Genomic DNA, 11,948 nt, shown 5'->3' with positions numbered 1-11,948 from the left:
CCAGACTCATTCTATGAAGCCAGTATTACTTTGATTCCTAAACCAGACAGAGACCCAGTAAAAAAAGAGAACTACAGGCCAATATCCCTGATGAATATGGATGCAAAAATTCTTAATAAGATACTAGCAAATCAAATTCAACAGCATATAAAAAGAATTATTCACCATGATCAAGTGGGATTCATTCCTGGGATGCAGGGCTGGTTCAACATTCGCAAATCAATCAACGTGATACATCACATTAATAAAAGAAAAGATAAGAACCATATGATCCTGTCAATCGATGCAGAAAAGGCCTTTGACAAAATCCAGCAACCTTTCTTAATAGAAACCCTCGAGAAAGTCGGGTTAGAAGGAACATACTTAAACATCATAAAAGCCATTTATGAAAAGCCCACAGCTAACATCATCCTCAATGGGGAAAAACTGAGAGCTCTTCCCCTGAGATCAGAAACACAACAGGGACGTCCACTCTCACCGCTGTTGTTTAACATAGTGTTGGAAGTTCTAGCATCAGTAATCAGACAACAAAAGGAAATCAAAGGCATCAAAATTGGCAAAGATGAAGTTAAGCTTTCACTTTTTGCAGATGACATGATATCATACATGGAAAATCCAATAGACTCCACCAGAAGTCTGCTAGAACTGATACATGAATTTAGCAAAGTTGCAGGATACAAAATCGATGTACAGAAATCCGTTGCATTCTTATACACTAACAATGAAGCAACAGAAAGACAAATAAAGAAACTGATCCCATTCACAATTGCACCAAGAAGCATAAAATACCTAGGAATAAATCTAACCAAAGATGTAAAAGATCTGTATGCTGAAAACTATAAAAAGCTTATGAAGGTAATTGAAGAAGATATAAAGAAATGGAAAGACATTCCCTGCTCATGGATTGGAAGAATAAATATTGTCAAAATGTCAATACTACCCAAAGCTATCTACACATTCAATGCAATCCCAATCAAAATTGCACCAGCATTCTTCTCGAAACTAGAACAAGCAATCCTAAAATTCATATGGAACCACAAAAGGCCCCGAATAGCCAAAGTCATTTTGAAGAAGAAGACCAAAGCAGGAGGCATCACAATCCCAGACTTTAGCCTCTACTACAAAGCTGTCATCATCAAGACAGCATGGTATTGGCATAAAAACAGACACATAGACCAATGGAATAGAATAGAAACCCCAGAACTAGACCCACAAACGTATGGCCAACTCATCTTTGACAAAGCAGGAAAGAACATCCAATGGAAAAAAGACAGTCTCTTTAACAAATGGTGCTGGGAGAACTGGACAGCAACATGCAGAAGATTGAAACTAGACCACTTTCTCATACTATTCACAAAAATAAACTCAAAATGGATAAAGGACCTGAATGTGAGACAGGAAACCATCAAAACCTTAGAGGAGAAAGCAGGAAAAGACCTCTCTGACCTCAGCCGTAGCAATCTCTTACTCGGCACATCCCCAAAGGCAAGGGAATTAAAAGCAAAAGTGAATTACTGGGACCTTATGAAGATAAAAAGCTTCTGCACAGCAAAGGAAACAACCAACAAAACTAAAAGGCAACCAACGGAATGGGAAAAGATATTTGCAAATGACACATCGGACAAAGGGCTAGTATCCAAAATCTATAAAGAGCTCATCAAACTCCACACCCGAAAAACAAATAACCCAGTGAAGAAATGGGCAGAAAACATGAATAGACACTTCTCTAAAGAAGACATGTGGATGGCCAACAGGCACATGAAAAGATGTTCAACGTCGCTCCTCATCAGGGAAATACAAATCAAAACCACACTCAGATACCACCTCACGCCAGTCAGAGTGGCCAAAATGAAGAAATCAGGAGACTATAGATGCTGGAGAGGATGTGGAGAAACAGGAACCCTCTTGCACTGTTGGTGGGAATGCAAATTGGTGCAGCCGCTCTGGAAAGCAGTGTGGAGGTTCCTCAGAAAATTAAAAATAGACCTACCCTATGACCCAGCAATAGCACTGCTAGGAATTTATCCAAGGGATACAGGAGTACTGATGCATAGGGGCACCTGTACCCCAATGTTTATAGCGGCACTCTCAACAATAGCCAAATTATGGAAAGAGCCTAAATGTCCATCAACTGATGAATGGATAAAGAAATGGTGGTTTATATACACAATGGAATACTACGTGGCAATGAGAAAAAATGAAATATGGCCTTTTGTAGCAACATGGATGGAACTGGAGAGTGTGATGCTAAGTGAAATAAGCCATACAGAGAAAGACAGATACCATATGGTTTCACTCTTATGTGGATCCTGAGAAACATAACAGAAACCCATGGGGGAGGGGAAGGAAAAAAAAAAAAAAAAGAAAGAGGTTAGAGTGGGAGAGAGCCAAAGCATAAGAGACTGTTAAAAACTGAGAACAAACTGAGGGTTGATGGGGGGTGGGAGGGAGGGCAGGGTGGGTGATGGGTATTGAGGAGGGCACCTTTTGGGATGAGCACTGGGTGTTGTATGGAAACCAATTTGACAGTAAATTTCATATATTAAAAAATAAAAAATAAAAAAATAAAAAAAATAAAAAAAATAAAAAAAAAATGAGTAAAAAAAAAAAAGTAAACAAATACACAAAAAACTTTAATTCATCATTTACTCAGTAAATAATTACTAAGCGCCAGGCACAGTTCTAAGAGTTGAGGAGTGAGCAGTAAACGAAACAGATCAAATCTTTGACCTCTTGGAGTTTATATTCTAATGGAGAGAATCATGACAAACACACAAATGTAGTATTATGACACAGTGTGATAAAGGTTATAAAAGAAAAATAAAAGTATTGGGGTTGATCATGGAAGTCTTTTCTAATAAGGTGACATTTGAGTAAAGAGCTGGAAGAAATGAGCTCTACAACTTGTTGGGACGAGCACTGGGTGTTGTATGGAAACTAATTTGACAATAAATTATATTTTTTTAAAAAAGAAAGAAATGAGCCCTACAGATATCCAGGAAATGAATGTTCTAGTCTGAGAGGACAGCAGGTATAAAAGTTTTTATTGAAGTGTTCTTAGAACCTGCAGGAACATCAATGGGACCAGTGTGTCTGGAGCCTAGAGAATGAGGGAGACAGTGGAAGATAACTCAGATAGACATCTAGGGGCCAGGTTGATATGGTCTAATGGGTCCTAGTGATCACTTTGAATTTTCCACTGAATGAGGCAGAAAGCCAAGAGGATTTTTAATGCTGGTGAGTGGAGAATAGATTGCTGTCAGGCAAGGGTGGAGTGGGAATACTAGTGAGGAGGTTACTGCAAAAATTTTGATAAGAAACTATAGTGCTTTAAGTAGGAAGGCAGCAGGCAAGATGGTAAAAAGCAGATTCAGGATATACTTTGAAGGTGGGATTAAAAAAACAGATTCGCTGATGGATTAGATATGAGGTGTCAAAGCAAGAGAATAATCAAGTAACCCCAGAGACATGGGGAAGACTTTTGGAGGAGCATGTGTGAAAGAGAGGTGGTAAGTCAAATATTCATTTTCAAAATATTAAGTTTGAGGTGCTTATTTAGACATTGGAATGCAGATGTTAACAAGGCAGTTAGATGAAATGTGAGGTTCAGCAGAGCAATCAAAGCTAGAGATAAAAATGTTGGAGAAATTTTTATCAAATAAGGAGACGACATTTAAAACCATGGGTCTGGATAAAATCCCCTGGAAAATGAGTATAGATTAAAAAAAATTAAAAAAAAAAAAAAAACAACCTGGAATAGGTCTGAACTGATAACCCTGGGGCATTCCAATGTTGAAAGATCAGGAATATGCTTTTGCAAGGCAGGAGAAGAACTAAAGGAGCAATGTCCCAGAGTCGACACCGTGACTGTAAATGTTTAACAAAAAGCTATCTAAAATTAAAAGCCCTGATATCTAATGCTTACCAATTTCTGTGGCATAACTTCTACCATGGCCAACTTTACGCTATGTATCATTATTCAACAATAGGCTTGCAAAATTCCAAACAATTAACAGTTGTCTCTTGCAAAACAAACTCCAGTATACCCCTGCCAGAAAGCAAAGTAAGATGTTTTAAGAAAGAGGGACTGGGGCGCCTGGATGGCTCAGTTGGTTGAGCGTCCGACTTCGGCTCAGGTCATGATCTCGAGGTCCGTGGGTTCGGGCCCTGCGTCGGGCTCTATGCTGACAGCTCAGAGCCCGGAGCCTGTTTCGGATTCTGTGTCTCCCTCTCTCTCTGCCCCTCCCCCACTTGCACTCTGTCTCTCTCTGTCTCAAAAATAAATAAACATTTAAAAAAAAAAAAAAGAGGGACTGATAAGCTGTGCCAAATGTTGTCGGTAGAACGAGTAAGAAGAAGATTCAGAAACAACCAATGGATTGGCAACATGGACGCCAACTGATGAATTTGTTGTTTTTTTTTTCATTCTTTTTTTTTAAATATATGAAATTTATTGTCAAATTAGTTTCCATACAACACCCAGTGCTCATCCCAACAGGTGCCCTCCTTAATACCCATCACCCACCCTCCCCTCCCTCCCACCCCCCATCAGCCCTCAGTTTGTTCTGTTTTTAAGGGTCTCTTATGTTTTGGCTCTCTCCCACTCTAACCTCTTTTTTTTTCCCTTCCCCTCCCCTATGGGTTCCTGATGAATTTGACCAATGAATATGACAGACGAAAAAGTTGCTTTCAAGAGTGTTTTTCCTACTTCGTAATGTGGGTAATGTTTAAATTTTCTCAGAAAGCAGTTTGAGAACGTGAAGCATTTAACTACATAAACAGTGAGGGAGAACATTCCAAGGAGAGAAAGGCCCTATAACAGGAATGATTTTCATGGTTTCATGAATTGAGAGAACACCTATGTGTTGCAGTATAGTGGGTAAGGCAGGAAATGGCCAGAGATTAGCTGGAGATGTAAATAAGATCAAAGTGTTCCTTGTAGGCTATCAAAAGCAATTTATATTCATTATAAATAATATGGAATTATGTAGAAGGGTTCTAAGCAGAGGAGTCTCATAATCTGATTGGGATTTTACAAAAGATTACTGGCCAGTGTATAAATAATGCATTGGGAATTAGGGGAAAAATAAGAAAGTGTAGTGTCCCAGTAGGAGACTTGTTACAGTTGTTCAGGTGGAAGGAAGATAATGGTGACCTGGTGCCAGATGCTGGCAGGAAAGAAGGAAAGGAAGGGATACATTTTCAAGGTATATAAATCATTTGTTGATAAACATAAACAAGAAGGCGGCATTAAAAATGTTTAGATTTGTGGCTTGGGCACTTGGGTAGGATGTCATGCCACTTACTGAAATAGGAAAAATAAAGGGAAAAATAAATCTTAAAAGAAAAAAAACACATGTATTTCATTTTTTTGTATGTTAAATGGATTTAGCTTCATGGGGTTTGAGATGAGAAGAAAGATTTGGGTCACTGATATACACTGGGGACTTGTTGGCACATGTATGATATTCAAAGTCCTAGAAATGAATGAGATCACCCAGTGAAAGAGAGTAGAGAGAAAGGGAAGTTGTAGAGTGGAGGAACATCTCTGAGAAGGAGAATGCAGAGAGAGGAAAAAAGTTAGAGTGAAGTGGTATTGTAGATTCCAAGAAAGAAAAGTAATTTGTGAGGGGACGATCCATGGTTGAAGGTCCAGTGAGAGCAGAAAGCATGGGGGTCACTGGACACCTTGACAAGGATAATTTTAGAGAAATGGTGGGGATGGCAACTAAATAGCAGGGGATTGAAGAGTGACCCTCTGGGAGAAGTATAGACAGTTTGTGTTGACAACCCTTGTAAGAAGTTTGGCTAGGAAAGTAAGCAGAAAAATGGGGACCAGGTAAAGAGGATGTAAGGAGATATTGTTTAAAGATGTGTGCTGGGGGTCGACCTTTGCATGCCAGCAGGAATAATTTATTACAGAGGGAAAGACTGATGATGTGGAAGACGGGGGGAATAATCAGGAAGCTCAGCCCTTTCAAAGTGAGTGGCAAAGGGACATGGAGTGAAGGAATGACTTCAGCTGGGTAGGGAGCTTCTCCCTCACAACTGAAGGGTAGAAATAGAGAAGTGCAGTGTCAGACAAGTTTGTTGACTTAGTGATAGGAAGAGGGGGTGCTTCCCATATCATGGCTTCTGTTTACCTGTGATTTATCAGACAAGGTCAGCATAATAAAGTGGTGGTGGGAGGGGGCGTGCAAAGTAATAAAAAGTGATTATTTGACTAAAGAATAGAAAAATAAGCTTCTTGGAGAAACAGAGTAGCATTGCATGTTGTACGTGAGTATCTAATAAAGGCTGGTGATAACAGTGTGAATTTAAAGGGACGCTAATTACATCAATTTCCTCAGTAGTGTGATTTTCTCGATAATTCTATTATGTTGTGATTAGAAACTGAAATTATGTCATGTATGTACATATCATAAAAAATGAAATTTATAATGTTGAAGTGGATAAAAGTTATCAGTTTCCCTTCAACTGTCACTTATTAATAAGCACATGCTACATGTCATGCAGTGAAGATTCAAGGACAAAAGTCATGGTCCCTGCTGTGAGAAACCCACAATACAGTAGTGCCGTAGGCAATTACAGAAGAACTACGGTCCGGTCCGCTCACATCAGCATGTAAGAACATACTGGTCTAGGACACATCAATACAGGTTTATATTGAGTGTATGTGAGGTCTCCCAGCTTAAAGCGTTCATAATAACCCTATGATTAAAAAAGAAAAAGCAGGGCTGCCTGGGTGGCTCAGTCCGTTAAGCATCCAGCTCTTGATTTCAGCTCAGGTCATGATCTCACAGTCTGTGGGATCGAGCCCCGTGACAGGCTCTGTGCTGGCAGCATGGAGCCTGCTTGGGATTATCTCTCCCCACCCCCTCTGCCTCTCCCTGCTCACACACTCTCTCTCTCAAAATAAATAAATAAACTTAAAAACTCCAAAAAGCAGTATTATCTGGTATTTTGTCAATCATAGGATTATACAAACTAGCATTTTTGATGTTCTCTTCCCTTCCAGAAACACAAATATTGGCCATACTTATCTAAAATAATTGTCAGAACAGCCTGGTATCCTATATCCTGCATGAGTCAGAATCTCTGAAGGTAAATTGCACGTGTCCTGAAAATTTAAATACTAATTCTGTTATATGTACACATTCTGCCTCAAATAATAAGTGCTAGATACTGTGCTGAGCACTAACACACTATCTCATTTTAGCATCAAATATACAACAAAAAAAGTAGATGTCATTACTAATATTTTTTCAGGTAAGGAAATTTGGTCTAAGAGAAGTAGTAAACTAGGCTTTACATCTAATCTGTCTACCTCAGTCTATACTTTTATCACCTCTTTAATTCGATTTTTGATAAATATTTTAAGGATTGTCTTAAATGTTTAAACGTTCTTTACTTAGATCCTCCCCCCACCTCCTGCCCCCATGCCAAGCAAGGCAAACATTCTCTCTTTTTTAAAGATTTTATTGTTTTATTTTATTTTATTTTATTTGCTATTCATCTCTGAATAAATTTCTACTGTGCTCTTCATCCTCATCAAAATGTGCTTAAACTGTGTCCTCCCTTAGAATTTCTGAGGGCAGACATCATGTGTTAATCCTTCATTTATCTCTTAGTTCAGTTCCTGGCACACAGTTAGGGTTCAGAAATACATGTTTATCTGAACTAAAGATGGGGTTTGATACCACAGTGGGAGTTTGAGTGGTCATGGCTCCAGGCTTAGAGCACAATGACATCTTTAAGCTGTGACCAAAAGCCTCAGCAATGCCTGGTGATTTGTGGAGAGGGATGCTGTGGACACATACATTGTCTCCAGGATATTCTAATGACAGTGAGCGTTTGTTTCATGTTAGAAAATGGTGAGCTCGATGCATATAAGTTTTTCTCTAACATTCAGAGTCAGGACCTTCTGAGGAGCAGGGGTCAGGTAAAGTAAGGCAGAAGCTCTTTTGTGCTTGTATACCTGGTGATTCCACCACTATTCTGGCTCTTATCTCCATCATAGTTTCAGAAGGAGAGACAGAGACAGACACAGACAGAGAAAGAGACTGAGGTTCACAGCCTCCTGCTATTGCCTAGGTCTAGAGCCTTCAGGGAGTAAGTTCTGCGAATTTCACATTCCTTATAGTGTGTTTTCCTTCCAAGGTTAATAAGAGCTTTAAATGACAAAATATTTATGTACATTGTGAGAAAATGTGGCCTTCTGCCCATTATGTAGAAAATGTTGAATAATTGATAGCTGTTGACATTGTGACATTTTTAGACTGACCTCTTTGAAGCCAGGAGTTATGCCATGTCTATCTTTATGGCCCTGATGACAAAGCCAAGTCCAGCTTAGAGGAGTGAATTGAGAAAGAATTAATAAAAGTAATAGCATTTTTCTATTCTTTTGTCTAAAGGCCCTTGACCTTTAGGAAGCTGAGGTCATACATCAGCAGATTTTTACTAGACACACATTTGTATTTTTAATTATTAATCACATACTTTATTTGAATTGACTCTTTTATTTACCACTTTGTCTAAGTGATAGTAAACATAATCATTCTCATTATAAACTAATTTGAAAGGTAATTTTCCAATTAATAAATATATACCAATGCAAATTGTGTTTCTCTGATAAAATAATTATAATAGCTGCCAACAACTCTGGAAAGAAAACAAAGGCATTTATTTGTTAGTGGCAACACCTAATGAAAGATTTGATGGGCTAAACTAGAAAAATTGACAGGCGCAATTCCCCCCACAAGAACAATTTGTTACTGATGATGAAACTGAGAAATAACCAGAATGAAGGTTGTGAGATTCACAGTGAAAGCCCTCAGGGTAAAATTAATTTCTTTATAACACAGTTTAAAGGCACACACAAGGAAATTGCTTGTGCCAGATGGGATAGGAAAGGCATTGTGAATAAAAATGAGCATCTCTCTTCTGCTTACAAATATTTAAATTAAGATGATACCAGCATGTCTAGTTAATGGAATAACAATATTGATGGTTGCACAACTTTCTAAAGATTTTCTTGTTCTTTTTAAATGGACTTGTCCACGCACCGAAATATTTTAGCAATATATTAAACCTGGCTCTTGTTACCAGAGCACATGCTATTCTCTTTGAATGATTGTTGCAGGCAGAACAGGAAGAAACAATGGCTAAGGGGCTGGATTTAGAGTCAGAGAACCCAAGCAGCTCTTGTTCAGGCTCTGACATGGAGTGGAAGGAGGCGAGGCAAGTCACAGTCCTCCAAGGGACAGTTTCTTCCATTAGTAGGAAGGGAAGGTGTTCCCATCCTCATTCATCAACTAACTTCCATGAGGATTAAATGAGACAGATAACAAAGGCAAACATCTCGTGTGAAACCCATAAAGCATTATGTGTGTAGACTCTGATTTTGTGGCTTATTTTTCTGGAAATGGTCTGGAAATGATCTCCAGTGTTCAGATCCTGTATCTGATCTGAACTGTTGGTTGACAGCTGCTAGCTTTCTTCCTGTTATAATCTCATGCATTTTTATACATAACATTTTAAATCTAATCATTGAGGATTTATCTGATGGTGAGCTCTCTCTGCTCTAAAGCACCTCTAATAGTTACTTAGTATTTCTCGTATACCACCATTTATCTTCCTATTCATGTGCCCTCTCCACTTGGCTGTGACATCAACTCTTGAATATTAACACTCCTACTACTAATAGCTTACACTTATTGTTTACTATATGCCAGGCACTGTGCTAAGCATTTTAAGTAGATGATGACATTTAACAAGTAGCAGAAAATGCATCCTATTTTTCAGTGGGGTCACATCATACATCTGCTATTTAATGTGAATTAACATTTCACACTCATCAGTTCCCATTCTCCAAAAAATGAGAGATGAAAGCTATAGAAATATAAATTTATATGAACATTTTCCTTCCATTTCACTCAGTTAGCCTATGCCCCAGAGTGAGAGGGGAGAGGCGAATATGTTCTTTCCCCAGCTGAAGTCACTTTTCATACAGCTTTCACAGTGTGAGCACCTAGCTGTCGATTATAATGACTAAAGACTGTGAATGTAGTCTATATACTTTAGCGGATACTAACCTAAGGGAATTTCCAATGCCAGAGCAGAAACTGGTTGTATTAGACTTCTTAAGAGAAGACATGTCAGTCTCCAATGTGAAACTTCCCAAGGAATTTTCAAGGCTAATTTGACAGTATGCAGTTTTTGCCATATATGTTGACTTACCAATGAAGTGAGAGGGAAGAGCCTCAGATAGAAGTTAAAGAAAGGGCTTTTAAATTTCAATCAGAAAGGAGGGAAATATATGAAACGGTTAGTAGTATGGAAGAGTAAGGGAGTATATAAATTAAGGAAATGTTGTAGAGTTGTCCAGCAATGGTAAAAATCGGCTATGCATTTGTGATTTTGACTTCAAAGTGTGACAAATGAGTCTGTGGCCATACCAACTTGAATGTGCCCAATCTTGTCTGATCTTGGAAGCTAAGCAGAATCTAGCCTGGTTAGTACTTGGATGGGAGACTGCCTGGGAATTTCAGGTGCTGAAGGCTTTAAAAAATAGTGTGACAAATGAGCATGATTATGCTTTTTCTCCCAATACAATTAGCAACTAAAGTACAGAGGAAGAAGTAGGTAGAAAATTGTGATTAATAGAAGGTGGAGAGGGGGAAAAGGATATATGGGTATATACAAGAGGGTTATTTTAATGCTAGGCATGGAGTCTGAGCTGGGTAAAAAGAAAGTGAGGACATGGATTGAGAGAGTGAATAATGAAAAAAAATGGTGGGGTCAATGTACTGAAAGTCCCAGTGTAGTCAAATAATCTTGGATTAACCACAAATTTGCTATGCTCATCAGCTCTTTTTTCTTTTTCAATTAATGGTGCCATCTTCTTCCAATCTCGGAAGGAAGAATCCTAGGACCAATACTCTATTTCTACATCTTACTCAACCCCTTCCACCTCATGATACTCACTTAATAACCAAAAATAGTAGCTTCAATATTCTGATGTTTCATATCTGTATTATCTAGAAGACTCATAGCTTCTCTCTGCCTTGTATAAGCCATTGCCACCCTATCCCTTTCTACCACCTACATTATTTCCAGGATGACTTGGTAACAGGAAAATTATGCCATGGCTTCCAACAGATTTTGGGGTTAAGAGAACATAAAGGCCTTCATGACCTGGCCTTTGCCCACTGCTTCATCACCACATTCCCTCTCCCAGTTGCATTGCCACACACCCATTCGTTGCTCCAGCCATACCTGCAGTTTCCACAATCAGTCCATAATTTTTTTCTGTTTCTCTCTGGCCTTTTCCATGAAACTGCATCTAACAGCCTCAGTCTTCAACACATGTCTACTAGGATGAATTCCCTGAACAACACTTTTGGAATGTAATTATTTGTTAATCACCTTCCATTTCAAAAGGTGACATATGATTTTCTAGTCTCTTAAAGTAGATTATAAGGATTCTGAGATAGGAATTGCATATTGTATGTAATATTCTATTCCTTATAGCACCTAACGTAGTTTTAAATACAAAGGAAGTACTAAAAAGTGCTTGCTGGAAAAAATACATAAATAATTGAATACATGAATAAATGAAAAAACTTCTTTGAAGCAAACCTCCACTTTTAAAATATTTTTTAAATTTAAATTCAAGTTAGTTAACATACAGTGCAGTGTTAGTTTCAGAAGTAGAACCCAGTGATTCTTTTTTTTTTTTTTTTTAATTTTTTTTTCAACGTTTTTTTATTTATTTTTGGGACAGAGAGAGACAGAGCATGAACGGGGGAGGGGCAGAGAGAGAGGGAGACACAGAATCGGAAACAGGCTCCAGGCTCCGAGCCATCAGCCCAGAGCCTGACGCGGGGCTCGAACTCACAGACCGCGAGATCGTGACCTGGCTGAAGTCGGACGCTTAACCGACTGCG

General features: G+C 38.6%; 1 pseudogene; it reads left to right on the top strand.

The window, feature by feature from the left end:
* The first annotated feature begins 10,443 nt into the window (after positions 1-10,443).
* LOC125928218 (uncharacterized) lies at positions 10,444-10,562 on the top strand (annotated as a pseudogene).
* Positions 10,563-11,948: the final 1,386 nt, after the last annotated feature.

This window comes from Panthera uncia, chromosome D4 (assembly GCF_023721935.1).
Source record: "Panthera uncia isolate 11264 chromosome D4, Puncia_PCG_1.0, whole genome shotgun sequence".
Lineage (NCBI taxonomy): Eukaryota > Metazoa > Chordata > Mammalia > Carnivora > Felidae > Panthera > Panthera uncia.
Note: the sequence above shows the minus strand (reverse complement) of the source record. Positions and strands in the feature narration are given on the sequence as shown.